Raw genomic sequence first — 17909 nt, 5'->3', positions numbered from 1 at the left:
GCCCTTCCAAAGGCAGCCAGGGGCCTAGGTTCAAAGGCAAGGCTGGAGGGAAGCTGCGGCCAGGAAGCCGAGGTGGCGAATCCTAGCCTCGCGCAGCCGGCTCCTTCCTGGGCAGGAAGCCTAGCAGCGAGGCAAGTCTGGGCAAGGCTTGCCCAGGGCAGAGTAGCCTGGCGCCAGCAACTCTGCCAGATCGGGCCTCTGAGCAGAGCTGGAGCTCTGCCGACTTGGAGGCGCACTCGGCTCCAGCCAAGTAGGGCTTGAGCCAAACGAGGCTGGGCTGCCTCTTCTTCCCTCGAGGGGGCTCGCCTCCCCGCCAGCTGTTCACTCGGCTTCCAGGTGGGGGCGCTCAGCGACTCGTGCAGGTCTTGGCTCAGGGGCTGCTTGCCCTGAGCGGGGGCTGTGGGCGGGAGCCCAGGAACGCAGGGCCAGGCCCCAACCAGCTGCACACGTCTCTGATGGGGAGGAGAGCGATAGGGAAGCTACGTGTGTGAGGCGGCTGCTGGGCGCCCAGGGGGTCAGCCTCCGGGTGTGCGGGGCTGCAGACAAGAGCCACGGGCCCTGGGAGGCTCGTGCACTCGTGCGGCGCTGAGTCTGGGCGGCTAAGCAACCGCTGCAGAAGCCCTGCACTGCCCTTCTCTTCCCTCGCACAGAGCTCTTCCTGCTTGAGCCCTTGGCATTGTGCAAGCCACCGGCCCCTAAGCCCCCCCAAAGGACGCCTGGGGCCTAGGTGCAAAGGCAAGGCAGGAGCGGAGCTGAGGCCAGGAAGGCGCCAGTGGCGTGTCCCAGCTTCCCGCAGCCGGCTCCTTCCTGGGCAGGAAGCCTAGCAGCGAGGTAAGTCTGGGCAAGGCTTGGGCAGGGCAGAGCAGCCTCACGCCAGCAACTCTGCCAGATCGGGCCTCTGAGCAGAGCTGGAGCTCTGCCGACCTGGAGGCGCACTCTCCTCCAGCCAAGTAGGGCTTGAGCCAAACGAGGCTGGGCTGCCTCTTCTTCCCTCTAGGAGGCTCGCCTCCGGGCCAGTTCTTCACTCGGCTACCAGATGGGGGCGCTCTGCGCCCCCTGCAGGTCTTGGCTCAGGGGCTGCTTGCCCTGAGCTGGGGCTGTGGGCGGGAGCCCAGGCACGCAGGGGCAGGCCCCAACCAGCTGCACACGTCTCTGCTGGGGAGGAGAGCGCTAGGGAAGCTACGTGTGTGAGGCAGCTGCTGGGCGCCCAGGGAGTCAGCCTCCGGGTGTGCGGGGCTGCAGACAAAAGCCACGGGCCCTGGGAGGCTGGTACACTCCGTTCGGCGCTGATTCTGTGCGGCCAAGCAACCGCTGGAGGTGCCCTACACTTGCCTTTCTTTCCCTCTCACAGAGCTCTCCCTGCTGGAACCCTTGGCAGTGTGCAAGCCACCGGTCCCTAAGCCCTCCCTAAGGACGCCTGGGGCCTAGGTGCAAAGGCAAGGCAGGACCAGAGCTGAGGCCAGGAAGGGGCAAATGGCGTCTCCCAGCCTCGCGCAGCCTGCTTCTTCCTGGGCAGGAAGCCTAGCAGAGAGGCAAGTCTGGGCAAGGCTCGCCCAGGGCAGAGCAGCCTCGCGCCAGCAACTCTGCCAGATCGGGCCTCTGAGCAGAGCTGGAGCTCTGCCGTCCTGGAGGCGCACTCGGCTCCAGCCAAGTAGGGCTTGAGCCAAACGAGGCTGGGCTGCCTCTTCTTCCCTCGAGGGGGCCGCCTCCCCGCCTGCTGTTCACTCGGCTTCCAGGTGGGGGCGCTCTGGGCCTCCTACAATTCTTGGCTCAGGGGCTCCTTACCCTGAGCTGGGGCTGTGGGCGGGAGCCAAGCACGCAGGGGCAGGCCCCAACCAGCTGCACACATCTCTGCTGGGGAGGAGAGCGCTAGGGAAGCTACGTGTGTGAGTCAGCTGCTGGGCGCCCACGGAGTCAGCCTCCGGGTGTGTGGGGCTGCAGACCCCAGCCAGAGGCCCTGGGAGCCTGGTGCACTCCGTGCATCGCTGAGCCTGTGCGTCCAAGCAACCTCTGGCGGAGCCCTGCACTAGCCCTTCCTTTCCCTGGAACAGAGCTCTTCCTGCTGGAGCCCTTGGCAGTGTGCAAGCCACCGGCCCCTAAGCCCTCCCATAGGACGCCTGGGGCCTAGGTGCAAAGGCAAGGCAGGGGCGGAGCTGAGGCCAGGAAGGCGCCAGTGCCACCTCCCAGCCTCGACCAGCCGGCTCCTTCCTGGGCAGGAAGCCTAGCAGCGAGGCAAGTCTGGGCAAGGCTCGCCCAGGGCAGAGCAGCCTCGCGCCAGCAACTCTGTCAGATCGGGCCTCTGAGCAGAGCTGGAGCTCTGCCGTCCTGGAGGCGCACTCGGCTCCAGCCAAGTAGGGATTGAGCCAAACGAGGCTGGGCTGCCTCTTCTTCCCTCGAGGAGGCTCGCCTCCCCGCCAGATGTTCATTCGGCTTCCAGGTGGGGAGGCTCAGCGACTCGTGCAGGTCTTGGCTCAGGGGCTGCTTCCCCTGAGCTGGGGCTGTGGGCGGGAACCCAGGCACTCAGGGTCAGGCCCCAACCAGCTGCACACGTGTCTGCTGGGGAGGAGAGCGCTAGGGAAGCTACGTGTGTGAGGCAGCTGCTGGGCGCCCAGGGAGTCAGCCTCCGCGTGTGCTGGGTTGCAGACCCCAGCCAGGGGCCCTGCGAGCCTGGTGAACTCCGTGGGGCGCTGAGTCTGGGCGGCCAAGCAACCGCTGGAGGAGCCCTGCTCTAGCCCTTCCTTTCCCTGGCACAGAGCTCTTCCTCCTGGAGCCCTTGGCAGTGTGCAAGCCACCGGCCCCTAAGCCCTCCCAAAGGACGCCTGGGGCCTAGGTGCAAAGGCAAGGCAGGAGCGGAGCTGAGGCCAGGAAGGCGTCAGTGCCACCTCCCAGCCTCGAGCAGCCGGCTCCTTCCTGGGCAGGAAGCCTAGCAGCGAGGCAAGTCTGGGCAAGGCTCGCCCAGGGCAGAGCAGCCTCGCGCCAGCAACTCTGCCAGATCGGGCCTCTGAGCAGAGCTGGAGCTCTGCCGTCCTGGAGGGGCACTCGGCTCCAGCCAAGTAGGGATTGAGCCAAACGAGGCTGGGCTGCCTCTTCTTCCCTCGAGGAGGCTCGCCTCCCCGCCAGCTGTTCACTCGGCTTCCAGGTGGGGGCGCTCTGCGCCTCCTGCAGGTCTTGGCTCAGTGGCTTCTTGTCCTGAGCTGGGGCTGTTGGAGGGAGCCCAGGCACGCAGGGGCAGGCCCCAACCTGCTGCACAAGTCTCTGCTGGGGAGGAGAGCGCTAGAGAAGCTACGTGTGTGATGCAGCTGCTGGGCGCCCAGGGAGTCAGCCTCCGGGTGTGGGGGGCTGCAGACAAGAGCCACGGGCCCTGGGAGGCTGGTGCACTCCGTTCGGCCCTGAGTCTGGGCGGCCAAGCAACCGCGGGAGGTGCCCTGCACTTCCTTTCCTTCCTTCTCACAGAGCTCTCCCTGCAGGAAGCCTTGGCAGTGTGCAAGCCACCGGCCCCTAAGCCCTCCCTAAGGACGCCTGGGGCCTAGGTGCAAAGGAAAGGCAGGAGCAGAGCTGAGGCCAGGAATGGGCCAATGGCGTCTCCCAGCCTTGCGCAGCCTGCTTCTTCCGGGCAGGAAGCCTAGCAGTGAGGAAAGTCTGGACAAGGCTCGCCTAGGGCAGAGCAGCCTCGCGCCAGCAACTCTGCCAGATCGGGCCTCTGAGCAGAGCTGGAGCTCTGCCGTCCTGGAGGCGCACTCGGCTCCAGCCAAGTAGGGTTTGAGCCACACGAGGCTGGGCTGCCTCTTCTTCCCTCGAGGAGGCTCGCCTCCCCGCCAGCTCTTCACTCGGCTTCCAGGTCGGGGCGCACTGCGCCTCCTGCAGGTCTTGGCTCAGGGGCTCCTTGCCCTGAGCTGGGGCTGTGGGCGGGAGCCCAGGCACTCAGGGGCAGGCCCCAACCAGCTGCACACCTCTCTGCTGGGGAGGAGAGTGCTAGGGAAGCTACGTGTGTGAGGCAGCTGCTGGGCTTTCAGGGAGTCAGCCTCCGGGTGTGCGGGGCTGCAGACCCCAGCCAGGGGCCCTGGGAGCCTGGTGCACTCCGTTTGGCGCTGAGTCTGGGCGGCCAAGCAACCGCTGAAGGAGCCCTGCACTAGCCCTTCCTTTCCCTGGCACAGAGCTCTTCCTCCTGGAGCCCTTGGCAGTGTGCAAGACACCGGCCCCTAAGCCCTTCCAAAGGAAGCCAGGGGCCTAGGTTCTAAGGCGAGGCAGGAGCGCAGCTGCGGCCAGGAAGCCGCCAGTGGCGAATCCCAGCCTCGCGCAGCCGGCTCCTTTCTGGGCAGGAAGCCTAGCAGCGAGGCAAGTCTGGGCAAGGCTTGCCCAGGGCAGAGCAGCCTCACGCCAGCAACTCTGCCAGATCGGGCCTCTGAGCAGAGCTGGAGCTCTTCCGACCTGGAGGCGCACTCGCCTCCAGCCAAGTAGGGCTTGAGCCAAACGAGGCTGGGCTGCCTCTTCTTCCCTCGAGGGGTCTCGCCTCCCCGCGAGCTGTTCACTCGGCTTCCAGGTGGGGGCGCTCAGCGACTCGTGCAGGTCTTGGCTCAGGGGCTGCTTGCCCTGAGCTGGGGCTGTGGGCGGGAGCCCAGGCACGCAGGGGCAGGCCCCAACCAGCTGCACACGTCTCTGCTGGGGAGGAGAGCGCTAGGGAAGCTACGTGTGTGAGGCAGCTGCTGGGCGCCCAGGGGGTCAGCCTCCGGGTGTACGGGGTTGCAGTCCCCAGCCAGGGGCCTTGGGATCCTGGTGCACTCCGTGCGGCGCTGAGTCTTGGCGGCCAAGCCACCGCTGGAGGAGCCCTGCACCCGCCCTTCCCTTCCGTCTGACAGAGCTCTCACTGCTGGAGCCCCTGGCAGTGGGCAATCCACCAGCCCCTAAGCACTCCCCAAGGACCCCTGGGGCCTAGGTTCAAAGGCACGGGAGGAGCGGAGCTGAGCCCAGGAAGGCGCCAGTGGTTTCTCCCGTCCTCGCGCAGCCTGCTCCTTCCTGGGGAGGGAGCCTGAAAGCAAGGAAAGTCTGGACAAGGCTGGCCCTTGGCAGAGAAGCCTCGCGCCAGTAACTCTGCCAGATCGGGCCTCTGAGCAGAGCTAGAGCTCTGCTGTACTGGAGGCGCACTTGGCCTGGGCAAGCAGGTCTTTCAGCTTGACGGCGCTGGGCTGCCTCCTCTTCCCGAGAGGAGGCTCGCTTCCCTGCTGGCTGTGCACTCGCCAATCAGGCGGGGGCGCAGGGCTCCTCCAGCAGGTTTTGCCTCAGGGGCTGCTTCCCTGAGTTGGGGCTGTGGGCGGCAACCGAGACACGCAGGATCAGGCCCCAACCACCGGCACATGTCTCTGCTGGGGAGGAGAGTGCTAGGGAACCTTCGTCTGTCATGCACTTGCTGGGCACCCACGGAGTCAGCCTCCAGTTGTGCGGGGCTGCAGACCCCAGCCAGGGGCCCTGGGAGCCTGGTGCTCTTCATGAGGCGCTGAGTCTTGGCGGCCAAGGAACCGCTGGAGGAGCCCTGCAGGTGCCCTTCCCTTCCCTCTGACAGAGCTCTCACTGCCGGCGCCCTTGGCATTGTGCAACCTGCAAGCCCCTAAGCCCTGCTCTCGGACGCCTGGGGCCTAGGTGCAAAGGCAAGGCAGGAGCGGAGCAGAGGCCAGGAAGGCGCCAGTGGCATCTCCCAACCTCGCGCAGCCTGCTCCTTCCTGGGGAGGGTGCCTAAAAGCAAGGCAAGTCTGGGCAAGGCTCGCCCATGGCAGAGCAGCCTCCGACAGGAACTCTGCCAGATTGGGCTTCTGAGAAGAGCTAGAGCTCTGCTGTACTGGAGGCTCACTTAGCTCCGGGCAAGCAGGGCTTTCAGCTTGACGGGGCTGTGCTGCCTCGTCTTCCCCCGAGGAGCCTCACTTCCCTGCTGGCTGTGCACTCCCCGATCAGGTGGGGGCACAGGTCTCCTCCAGCAGGTCTTGCCTCAGGAGCTATTTCCACTGAGTTGGGGCTGAGGGCGGGTACCCAGACACGCAGGATCAGGCCCGAACCACCGGCACATGTCTCTGCTGGGGAGGAGAGTGCTAGGGAACCTACGTCTGTCATGGACTTGCTGGGCGTCCACGGAGTCAGCCTCCGGGTGTGCAGGGCTGCAGACTCAAGCCAGGGGCCCTGGGAGCCTGGTGCTCTACGTGTGGCGCTTAGTCTGCGCGGCCAAGCAACCGCTGGAGGAGCCCTGCACCCGCCCTTCCCTTCCGTTGGACAGAGCTCTCACTGCTGGAGCCCTTGGCAGTGTGCAATCCACCAGTCCCTAAGCACTCCCCAAGGACCCCTGGGGGCTAGGTTCAAAGGCAAGGGAGGAGCGGAGCTGAGCCCAGGAAGGCGCCAGTGGCTTCTCCCAGCCTCGAGCACGCAGCCTGCCCCTTCCTGGGGAGGGAGTGTAAAAGCAAGGTAAGTCTGGGCAAGGCTCGCCCATGGCAGAGAAGCCTCGCGCCAGTAACTCTGCCAGATCGGGCTTCTGAGAAGTGCTATAGCTGTGCTGTACTGGAGGCTCACTTAGCTCCGGGCAAGCAGGGCTTTCAGCTTGAGGGGGCTGTGCTGCCTCGTCTTCCCCCGAGGAGCCTCACTTCCCTGCTGGCTGTGCACTCGCCAATCAGGCGGGGGCACAGGGCTCCTCCAGCAGGTCTTGCCTCAGGAGCTGTTTCCACTGAGTTGGGGCTGTGGGCGGGTACCCAGACACGCAGGATCAGGCCCCAACCACCGGCACATGTCTCTCCTGGGGAGGAGAGTGCTAGGGAACCTACGTCTGTCATGCACTTGCTGGGCGCCCACGGAGTCAGCTTCCGGGTTTTCGGGGCTGCAGAACCCAGCCATGGCCCTGGGAGCCTGGTGCTCTCCATGCGGTGCTGAGTCTGGGAGGCCAAGCAACCGCTGGAGGAGCCATGCAGGTGCCCTTCCCTTCCCTCTGACAGAGCTCTTACTGCCGGCCCCCTTGGCAGTGTGCAACCCACCAGTCCCTAAGCCCTGCCCTAGGACGCCTGGGGCCTAGGTGCAAAGGCAAGGCAGGAGCAGAGCTGAGGCCAGGAAGGCGCCATTGGCATCTCCCAGCCACGCGCAGCCTGCTCCTTCCTGGGGAGGGAGTCTAAAATCAAGGCAAGTCTGGGCAAGTCTCGCCCACGACAGTGCAGCCTCGCGCCAGGAACTCTACCATATGGGGCCTCTGAGCAGAGCTAGAGCTCTGCCTACTGGCCGCTCACTTGGCTCCGGGCAAGCAGGGCTTTCCACTTGACGGGGCTGGGCTGCCTCCTCTTCCCCCATGGGGGCTCGCTTCCCTGCTGGCTGTGCACTCGCCGATCAGGCGGGAGGGCTGTGCTCCTCCAGCAGGTCTTGCCTCAGGGGCTGCTTCCCCTGAGTTGGAGGTGTGGGCAAGAACCCAGACAGGTAGGATCAGGCCCCAACCACAGGCACATGTCTGTGCTGGGGAGGAGAGTGCTAGGGAACCTACGTCTGTCATGCACTTGCTGGGCGCCCACGGAGTCTGCCTCTGGGTGTGCGGGGCTGCAGACCCCAGCCAGGGGCCCTGGGAGCCTGGTGCTCTTCGTGAGGCGCTGAGTCTTGGCGCAAAGCAACCGCTGGAGGAGCCCTGCAGGTGCCCTTCCCTTCCCTCTGACAGAGCTCTTACTGCCGGCCCCCTTGGCAGTGTGCAACCCACCAGCCCCTAAGCCCTGCCCTAGGACGCCTGGGGCCTAGGTGCAAAGGCAAGGCAGGAGCAGAGCTGAGGCCAGGAAGGCGCCATTGGCATCTCCCAGCCACGCGCAGCCTGCTCCTTCCTGGGGAGGGAGTCTAAAATCAAGGCAAGTCTGGGCAAGTCTCGCCCACGACAGTGCAGCCTCGCGCCAGGAACTCTACCATATGGGGCCTCTGAGCAGAGCTAGAGCTCTGCCTACTGGCCGCTCACTTGGCTCCGGGCAAGCAGGGCTTTCCACTTGACGGGGCTGGGCTGCCTCCTCTTCCCCCGTGGGGGCTCGCTTCCCTGCTGGCTGTGCACTCGCCGATCAGGCGGGAGGGCTGTGCTCCTCCAGCAGGTCTTGCCTCAGGGGCTGCTTCCCCTGAGTTGGAGGTGTGGGCAAGAACCCAGACAGGTAGGATCAGGCCCCAACCACAGGCACATGTCTGTGCTGGGGAGGAGAGTGCTAGGGAACCTACGTCTGTCATGCACTTGCTGGGCGCCCACGGAGTCTGCCTCTGGGTGTGCGGGGCTGCAGACCCCAGCCAGGGGCCCTGGGAGCCTGGTGCTCTTCGTGAGGCGCTGAGTCTTGGCGCAAAGCAACCGCTGGAGGAGCCCTGCAGGTGCCCTTCCCTTCCCTCTGACAGAGCTCTTACTGCCGGCCCCCTTGGCAGTGTGCAACCCACCAGCCCCTAAGCCCTGCCCTAGGACGCCTGGGGCCTAGGTGCAAAGGCAAGGCAGGAGCAGAGCTGAGGCCAGGAAGGCGCCATTGGCATCTCCCAGCCACGCGCAGCCTGCTCCTTCCTGGGGAGGGAGTCTAAAATCAAGGCAAGTCTGGGCAAGTCTCGCCCACGACAGTGCAGCCTCGCGCCAGGAACTCTACCATATGGGGCCTCTGAGCAGAGCTAGAGCTCTGCCTACTGGCCGCTCACTTGGCTCCGGGCAAGCAGGGCTTTCCACTTGACGGGGCTGGGCTGCCTCCTCTTCCCCCGTGGGGGCTCGCTTCCCTGCTGGCTGTGCACTCGCCGATCAGGCGGGAGGGCTGTGCTCCTCCAGCAGGTCTTGCCTCAGGGGCTGCTTCCCCTGAGTTGGAGGTGTGGGCAAGAACCCAGACAGGTAGGATCAGGCCCCAACCACCGGCACATGTCTGTGCTGGGGAGGAGAGTGCTAGGGAACCTACGTCTGTCATGCACTTGCTGGGCGCCCACGGAGTCTGCCTCTGGGTGTGCGGGGCTGCAGACCCCAGCCAGGGGCCCTGGGAGCCTGGTGCTCTTCGTGAGGCGCTGAGTCTTAGCGCCAAGCAACCGCTGGAGGAGCCCTGCACCCGCCCTTCCCTTCCCTCTGACAGAGCTCTCACTGCTGGAGCCCTTGGCAGTGGGCAATCCACCAGCCCCTAAGCACTCCCCAAGGACCCCTGGGGCCTAGGTTCAAAGGCACGGGAGGAGCGGAGCTGAGCCCAGGAAGGCGCCAGTGGCTTCTCCCAGCCTCGCGCAGCCTGCTCCTTCCTGGGGAGGGAGCCTGAAAGCAAGGAAAGTCTGGACAAGGCTAGCCCTTGGCAGAGAAGCCTCGCGCCAGTAACTCTGCCAGATCGGGCCTATGAGCAGAGCTAGAGCTCTGCTGTACTGGAGGCGCACTTGGCCTGGGCAAGCAGGGCTTTCAGCTTGAAGGGGCTGGGCTGCCTCTTCTTCCCCCGAGGGGGCTCGCTTCCCTGCTGGCTGTGCACTCGCCAATCAGGCGGGAGCGCTGGGCTCCTCCAGCAGGTCTTGCCTCAGGGGCTGCTTCCCATGAGTTGCAGGTTTGGGCAAGAACCCAGACAGGTAGGATCAGGCCCCAACCACCTGCAGATGTCTCTGCTGGAGAGGAGAGTGCTAGGGAACCTACGTCTGTCATGCACTTGCTGGGCGCCCACGGAGTCAGCCTCCGGGTGTGCGGGGCTGCAGGCCCCAGCCAGGGGCCCTGGGAGCCTGGTGCTCTCCATGTGGCGCTGAGTCTGGGCGGCCAAGCAACCGCTGGAGGAGCCCTGCAGGTGCCCTTCCCTTTCCTCTGACAGAGCTCTCACTGCTGGAGCCCTTGGCAGTGTTCAACCCACAAGGCCCTAAGCACTCCCCAAGGACCCCTGGGGCCTAAGAGCAAAGGCAAGGCAGGAGCGGAGCTGAGGCCAGGAAGGCGCCAGTGGCATCTCCCAGCCTCGCGCAGCCTGCTCCTTCCTGGGGAGGGTGCCTAAATGCAAGGCAAGTCTGGGCAACGCTCGCCCATGGCAGAGCAGCCTCGCGACAGGAACTCTGCCAGATCGGGCCTCTGAGCAGAGCTAGAGCTCTGCGTTACTGGCGGCTCACTGGGCTCCGGGCAAGCAGGGCTTTCCACTTGACGAGGCTGGGCTGCCTCCTCTTCTCCCGTGGGGGCTCCCTACCCTGCTGGCTGTGCACTCGCCAATCAGACGCGGGAGCAGGGCTCCTCCAGCAGGTCTTGCCTCAGGGGCTGCTTCCCTGAGTTGGGGCTGTGGGCGGGAACCCAGACACGCAGGATCAGGCCCCAACCACCGGCACATGTCTGTGCTGGGGAGGAGAGTGCTAGGGAACCTACGTCTGTCATGCACTTGCTGGGCGCCCACGGAGTCTGCCTCTGGGTGTGCGGGGCTGCAGACCCCAGCCAGGGGCCCTGGGAGCCTGGTGCTCTTCGTGAGGCTCTGAGTCTTGGCGCCAAGCAACCGCTGGAGGAGCCCTGCACCCGCCCTTCCCTTCCGTCTGACAGAGCTCTCACTGCTGGAGCCCCTGGCAGTGGGCAATCCACCAGCCCCTAAGCACTCCCCAAGGACCCCTGGGGCCTAGGTTCAAAGGCACGGGAGGAGCGGAGCTGAGCCCAGGAAGGCGCCAGTGGTTTCTCCCATCCTCGCGCAGCCTGCTCCTTCCTGGGGAGGGAGCCTGAAAGCAAGGAAAGTCTGGACAAGGCTGGCCCTTGGCAGAGAAGCCTCGCGCCAGTACCTCTGCCAGATCGGGCCTCTGAGCAGAGCTAGAGCTCTGCTGTACTGGAGGCGCACTTGGCCTGGGCAAGCAGGTCTTTCAGCTTGACGGCGCTGGGCTGCCTCCTCTTCCTGAGAGGAGGCTCGCTTCCCTGCTGGCTGTGCACTCGCCAATCAGGCGGGGGCGCAGGGCAATTCCAGCAGGTTTTGCCTCAGGGGCTTCTTCCCTGAGGTGGGTCTGTGGGCGGCAACCGAGACACGCAGGATCAGGCCCCAACCACCGGCACATGTCTCTGCTGGGGAGGAGAGTGCTAGGGAAACTTCGTCTGTGATGCACTTGCTGGGCACCCACGGAGTCAGCCTCCAGTTGTGCGGGGCTGCAGACCCCAGCCATGGCCCTGGGAGCCTGGTGCTCTCCGTGCGGTGCTGAGTCTGGGCGGCCAAGCAACCGTTGGAGGAGCCATGCAGGTGCCCTTCCCTTCCCTCTGACAGAGCTCTTACTGCCGGCCCCCTTGGCAGTGTGCAACCCACCAGCCCCTAAGCCCTGCCCTAGGACGCCTGGGGCCTAGGTGCAAAGGCAAGGCAGGAGCAGAGCTGAGGCCAGGAAGGCGCCATTGGCATCTCCCAGCCACGTGCAGCCTGCTCCTTCCTGGGGAGGGAGTCTAAAATCAAGGCAAGTCTGGGCAAGCCTCGCCCACGACAGTGCAGCCTCGCGCCAGGAACTCTACCATATGGGGCCTCTGAGCAGAGCTAGAGCTCGGCCTTACTGGCCGCTCACTTGGCTCCGGGCAAGCAGGGCTTTCCACTTGACGGGGCTGGGCTGCCTCCTCTTCCCCCGTGGGGGCTCGCTTCCCTGCCGGCTGTGCACTCGCCAATCAGACGGGGGAGCAGGGCTCCTCCAGCAGGTCTTGCCTCAGGGGCTGCTTCCCTGAGTTGGGGCTGTGGGCGGGAACCCAGACACGCAGGATCAGGCCCCAACCACCGGCACATGTCTCTGCTGGGGAGGAGAGTGCTAGGGAACCTTCGTCAGTGATGCACTTGCTGGGCACCCACGGAGTCAGCCTCCAGTTGTGCGGGGCTGCAGACCCCAGCCAGGGGCCCTGGGAGCCTGGTGCTCTTCGTGAGGCGCTGAGTCTTGGCGGCCAAGGAACCGCTGGAGGAGCCCTGCAGGTGCCCTTCCCTTCCCTCTGACAGAGCTCTCACTGCCGGCGCCCTTGGCATTGTGCAACCCACAAGCCCCTAAGCCCTGCTCTCGGACGCCTGGGGCCTAGGTGCAAAGGCAAGGCAGGAGCGGAGCAGAGGCCAGGAAGGCGCCAGTGGCATCTCCCAACCTCGCGCAGCCTGCTCCTTCCTGGGGAGGGTGCCTAAAAGCAAGGCAAGTCTGGGCAAGGCTCGCCCATGGCAGAGCAGCCTCCGACAGGAACTCTGCCAGATCAGGCTTCTGAGAAGAGATAGAGCTCTGCTGTACTGGAGGCTCACTTAGCTCCGGGCAAGCAGGGCTTTCAGCTTGACGGGGCTGTGCTGCCTCCTCTTCCCCCGAGGAGCCTCACTTCCCTGCTGGCTGTGCACTTGCCCATCAGGTGGGGGCACAGGGCTCCTCCAGCAAGTCTTGCCTCAGGGGCTGTTTCCCCTGAGTTGGGGCTGTGGGCGTGTACCCAGACGCGCAGGATCAGGCCGGAAACTCTGGCACATGTCTCTGCTGGGGAGGAGACTGCTACGGAACTTACGTCTGTCATGCACTTGCTTGGCGCCCACGGAGTCAGCCTCCGGGTGTGCAGGGCTGCAGACCCCAGCCAGGGTCCCTGCGAGCCTGGTGCTCTCCGTGCGGCGCTGAGTCTTGGCGCCAAGCAACCGCTGGAGGAGCCCTGCACCCGCCATTCCTTTCCGTCTGACAGCGCTCTCACTGCTGGAGCCCTTGGCAGTGGGCAATCCACCAGGCCCTAAGCACTCCCCAAGGACCCCTGGGGCCTAGGTTCAAAGGCAAGGGAGGAGCGTGGCTGAGCCCAGGAAGGCGCCAGTGGCTTCTCCCAGCCTTTCGCAGCCTGCTCCTTCCTGGGGAGGGAGACTGAAAGCAAGGAAAGTCTGGACAAGTCTGGCCCTTGGCAGAGAAGCATCGTGCCAGTAACTCTGTCAGATCGGGCCTCTGAGCAGAGCTAGAGCTCTGCTGTACTGGAGGCGCACTTGGCATGGGCAAGCAGGGCTTTCAGCTTGACGGGGTTGGGCTGCCTCTTCTTCCCCCGAGGGGGCTCGCTTCCCTGCTGGCTGTGCACTCGCCGATGGCAGGAGCGTTGGGCTCCTCCAACAGGTCCTGCCTCAGGGGTTGCCTCCCCTGAGTTGGAGGTGTGGGCAAGAACCCAGACAGGTAGGATCAGGCCCCAACCACCTGCAGATGTCTCTGCTGGAGAGGAGAGCAATAGGAAAGCTACGTGTGTGAGGCAGTTGCTGGGCGCCCAGGGAGTCAGCCTCCGTGTGTGTGGGGCTGCAGACCACAGCCAGGGACCCTGGGAGCCTGGTGCACTCCGTGCGGCGCTGAGTCTGGGCGGCCAAGGAACCGCTGGAGGAGCCCAGCACTAGCCCTTCCCTTCCCTCGCACAGAGCTCTTCCTGCTGGAGCCCTTGGCAGTTACAAGCCACCGGCCCCTAAGAGCTCCCCAAGAACGCCTGGGGCCTACGTGCAAAGGCAAGGCAGGAGAGGAGCTGAGGCGAGGAAGGCGCCAGTGGCGTCTCCCAGCCTCGCGCAGCCTGCTCCTTCCTGGGCAGGAAGCCTAGCAGCGAGGCAAGTCTGGGCAAGGCTCGCCCAGGGCAGAGCAGCCTCGCGCCAGCAACTCTGATAGATCGGGCCTCTGAGCAGAGCTGGAGCTCTGCCGTCCTGGAGGCGCACTCGGCTCCAGCCAAGTAGGGCTTGAGCCAAACGAGGCTGGGCTGCCTCTTCTTCCCTCGAGGAGGCTCGCCTACCCACCAGCTGTTCACTCGGCTTCCAGGTGAGGGCGCTCTGCGCCTCCTGCAAGGCTTGCCTCAGGGGCTGCTTGCCCTGAGCTGGGGCTGTGCGCGGGAGCCCAGGCACGCAGGGGCAGGCCCCAACCAGCTGCACACATCTCTGCTGGGGAGGAGAGCGCTAGGGAAGCTACGTGTGTGAGGCAGCTGCTGGGCGCCCAGGGAGTCAGCCTCCGGGTGTGCGGGGCTGCAGACCCCAGCCAGGGGCCCTGGGAGCCTGGTGCACTCCGTGGGGGGATGAGTCTGGGCCGCCAGGCAACCGCTGGAGGAGCCCTGCACTAGCCCTTACTTCCCTCGCACAGAGATCTTCCTGCTGGAGCCCTTGGCAGTGTGCAAGCCACCGGCCCCTAAGCCCTCCCAAAGGACGCCTGGGGCCTAGGTGCAAAGGCAAGGCAGGAGCGGAGCTGAGGCCAGGAAGGCGCCAGTGGCATCTCCCAGCCTCGCGCAGCCTGCTCCTTCCTGGGCAGGAAGCCTAGCAGCGAGGCAAGTCTGGGCAAGGCTCGCCCAGGGCAGAGCAGCCTCGCGCCAGCAACTCTGCCAGATCGGGCCTCTGAGCAGAGCTGGAGCTCTGCCGTCCTGGAGGCGCACTCGGCTCCAGCCAAGAAGGGCTTGAGCCAAACGAGGCTGGGCTGCCTCTTCTTCCCTCGAGGAGGCTCGCCTCCCCACCAGCTGTTCACTCGGCTTCCAGCTGAGGGCGCTCTGCGACTCCTGCAAGGCTTGCCTCAGTGGCTGCTTGCCCTGAGCTGGGGCTGTGGGTGGGAGCCCAGGCACGCAGGGGCAGGCCCAACCAGCTGCACACATCTCTGCTGGGGAGGAGAGCGCTAGGGAAGCTACGTGTGTGAGGCAGCTGCTGGGCGCCCAGGGAGTCAGCCTCCGGGTGTGCGGGGCTGCAGACCCCAGCCAGGGGCCCTGGGAGCCTGGTGCACTCCGTGGGGGGATGAGTCTGGGCCGCCAGGCAACCCCTGGAGGAGCCCTGCAGTAGCCCTTACTTCCCTCGCACAGAGATCTTCCTGCTGGAGCCCTTGGCAGTGTGCAAGCCACCCGCCGCTAAGCCCTCCCAAAGGACGCCTGGGGCCTAGGTGCAAAGGCAAGGCAGGAGCGGAGCTGAGGCCAGGAAGGCGCCAGTGGCGTCTCCCAGCCTCGCGCAGCCTGCTCCTTCCTGGGCAGGAAGCCTAGCAGCGAGGCAAGTCTGGGTAAGGCTCGCCCAGGGCAGAGCAGCCTCGCGCCAGCAACTCTGCCAAATCGGGCCTCTGAGCAGAGCTGGAGCTCTGCCGTCCTGGAGGCGCACTCGGCTCCAGCCAAGTAGGGCTTGAGCCAAACGAGGCTGGGCTGCCTCTTCTTCCCTCGAGGAGGCTCGCCTCCCCGCCAGCTGTTCACTCGGTTTCCAGGTGGGGACGCTCTGCGCCTCCTGCAGGTTTTGGCTCAGGGGCTGCTTGCTCTGAGCTGGGACACACAGAGGCAGGCCCCAAACAGCTACACACGTCTCTGCTGGGGAGGAGAGCGCTAGGGAAGCTACGTGTGTGAGGCAGCTGCTGGGCTCCCAGGGAGTCAGTCTTCGGGTGTGCGGGCCTGCAGACCCCAGCCAGGGGTCCTGGGAGCCTGGTGCACTGCAGGCTCTCAGCACTGGGGCTCTGAGTCTGGGCGTCCAAGCAACCGCTGGAGGAGCCCTGCACTAGCCATTTCCTTCGCTCACACAGAGCTCTTCCTGCTGGAGCCCTTGGCAGTGTGCTAGCCACCGGCCCCTAAGCCCTCCCCAAGGAGGCCTGGGGCCTAGGTGCAAAGGCAAGGCAGGAGCGGAGCTGAGGCCAGGAAGGCGCCAGTGGCGTCTCCCAGCCGCGCGCAGCCTGCTCCTTCCTGGGAAGGAAGCCTAGCAGCGAGGCAAGTCTGGAAAAAGCTCGCCCACGGCAGAGCAGCCTCGCGCCAGCAACTCTGCCAGATCGGGCCTCTGAGCAGGGCTGGAGCTCTGCCGTCCAGGAGGCGCACTCGGCTCCAGCCAAGTAGAGCTTGAGCCAAACGAGGCTGGGCTTCCTCTTCTTCCCTCGAGGAGCCTCGCCTCCCCGCCAGCTGTTCACTCGGCTTCCAGGTGGGGGCGCTCTGCGCCTCCTGCAGGTCTTGGCTCAGGGGCTGGGTGCCCTGAGCTGGGACTGTGGGGGGGAGCCCAGGCACGCAGGGGCAGGCCCCAACCAGCTGCACACGTCTCTGCTGGGAGGAGAGCGCTAGGGAAGCTACGTGTGTGAGGCAGCTGCTGGGCGCCCAGGGAGTCAGCCTCCGGGTGTGCGGGGCTGCAGACCCCAGCCAGGGGCCCTGGGAGCCTGGTGCACTCCGTGCGGCACTGAGTCTGGGCGGCCAAGCTACCGCTGGAGGAGCCCTGCACTAGCCCCTTCCTTCGCTCACACAGAGCTCTTCCTGCTGGAGCCCTTGGCAGTGTGCAAGCCACCGGCCCCTAAGCCCTCCCCAAGGACGCCTGGGGCCTAGGTGCAAAGGCAAGGCAGGAAAGGAGCTGAGGCCAGAAAGGCGCCAGTGGCGTTTTCCAGCCTCGCGCAGCCTGCTGCTTCCTGGGAAGGAAGCCTAGCAGCGAGGCAAGTCTGGGCAAGGCTCGCCCAGGGCAGAGCAGCCTCGCGCCAGCAACTCTGCCAGATCGGGCTTCTGAGCAGAGCTGGAGCTCTGCCGTCCTGGAGGCGCACTCGGCTCCAGCCAAGTAGAGCTTGAGCCAAACGAGGCTGGGCTGCCTCTTCTTCCCTCGAGGAGGCTCGCCTACCCACCAGCTGTTCACTCGGCTTCCAGGTGAGGGCGCTCTGCGCCTCCTGCAAGGCTTGCCTCAGGGGCTGCTTGCCCTGAGCTGGGGCTGTGCGCGGGAGCCCAGGCACGCAGGGGCAGGCCCCAACCAGCTGCACACATCTCTGCTGGGGAGGAGAGCGCTAGGGAAGCTACGTGTGTCAGGCAGCTGCTGGGCGCCCAGGGAGTCAGCCTCCGGGTGTGCGGGGCTGCAGACCCCAGCCAGGGGCCCTGGGAGCCTGGTGCACTCCGTGGGGGGATGAGTCTGGGCCGCCAGGCAACCGCTGGAGGAGCCCTGCACTAGTCCTTACTTCCCTCGCACAGAGATCTTCCTGCTGGAGCCCTTGGCAGTGTGCAAGCCACCGGCCCCTAAGCCCTCCCAAAGGACGCCTGGGGCCTAGGTGCAAAGGCAAGGCAGGAGCGGAGCTGAGGCCAGGAAGGCGCCAGTGGCGTCTCCCAGCCTCGCGCAGCCTGCTCCTTCCTGGGCAGGAAGCCTAGCAGCGAGGCAAGTCTGGGCAAGGCTCGCCCAGGGCAGAGCAGCCTCGCGCCAGCAACTCTGCCAGATCGGGCCTCTGAGCAGAGCTGGAGCTCTGCCGTCCTGGAGGCGCACTCGGCTCCAGCCAAGAAGGGCTTGAGCCAAACGAGGCTGGGCTGCCTCTTCTTCCCTCGAGGAGGCTCGCCTCCCCACCAGCTGTTCACTCGGCTTCCAGCTGAGGGCGCTCTGCGACTCCTGCAAGGCTTGCCTCAGTGGCTGCTTGCCCTGAGCTGGGGCTGTGGGTGGGAGCCCAGGCACGCAGGGGCAGGCCCCAACCAGCTGCACACATCTCTGCTGGGGAGGAGAGCGCTAGGGAAGCTACGTGTGTGAGGCAGCTGCTGGGCGCCCAGGGAGTCAGCCTCCGGGTGTGCGGGGCTGCAGACCCCAGCCAGGGGCCCTGGGAGCCTGGTGCACTCCGTGGGGGGATGAGTCTGGGCCGCCAGGCAACCCCTGGAGGAGCCCTGCAGTAGCCCTTACTTCCCTCGCACAGAGATCTTCCTGCTGGAGCCCTTGGCAGTGTGCAAGCCACCTGCCGCTAAGCCCTCCCAAAGGACGCCTGGGGCCTAGGTGCAAAGGCAAGGCAGGAGCGGAGCTGAGGCCAGGAAGGCGCCAGTGGCGTCTCCCAGCCTCGCGCAGCCTGCTCCTTCCTGGGCAGGAAGCCTAGCAGCGAGGCAAGTCTGGGTAAGGCTCGCCCAGGGCAGAGCAGCCTCGCGCCAGCAACTCTGCCAAATCGGGCCTCTGAGCAGAGCTGGAGCTCTGCCGTCCTGGAGGCGCACTCGGCTCCAGCCAAGTAGGGCTTGAGCCAAACGAGGCTGGGCTGCCTCTTCTTCCCTCGAGGAGGCTCGCCTCCCCGCCAGCTGTTCACTCGGTTTCCAGGTGGGGACGCTCTGCGCCTCCTGCAGGTTTTGGCTCAGGGGCTGCTTGCTC

The sequence above is a fragment of the Ovis canadensis genome, chromosome 16 (assembly GCF_042477335.2).
Source record: "Ovis canadensis isolate MfBH-ARS-UI-01 breed Bighorn chromosome 16, ARS-UI_OviCan_v2, whole genome shotgun sequence".
NCBI classification, from domain to species: Eukaryota; Metazoa; Chordata; class Mammalia; order Artiodactyla; family Bovidae; genus Ovis; species Ovis canadensis.
The sequence above is the reverse complement of the archived record's forward strand: the minus strand, read 5'-3'. Positions refer to the sequence as shown.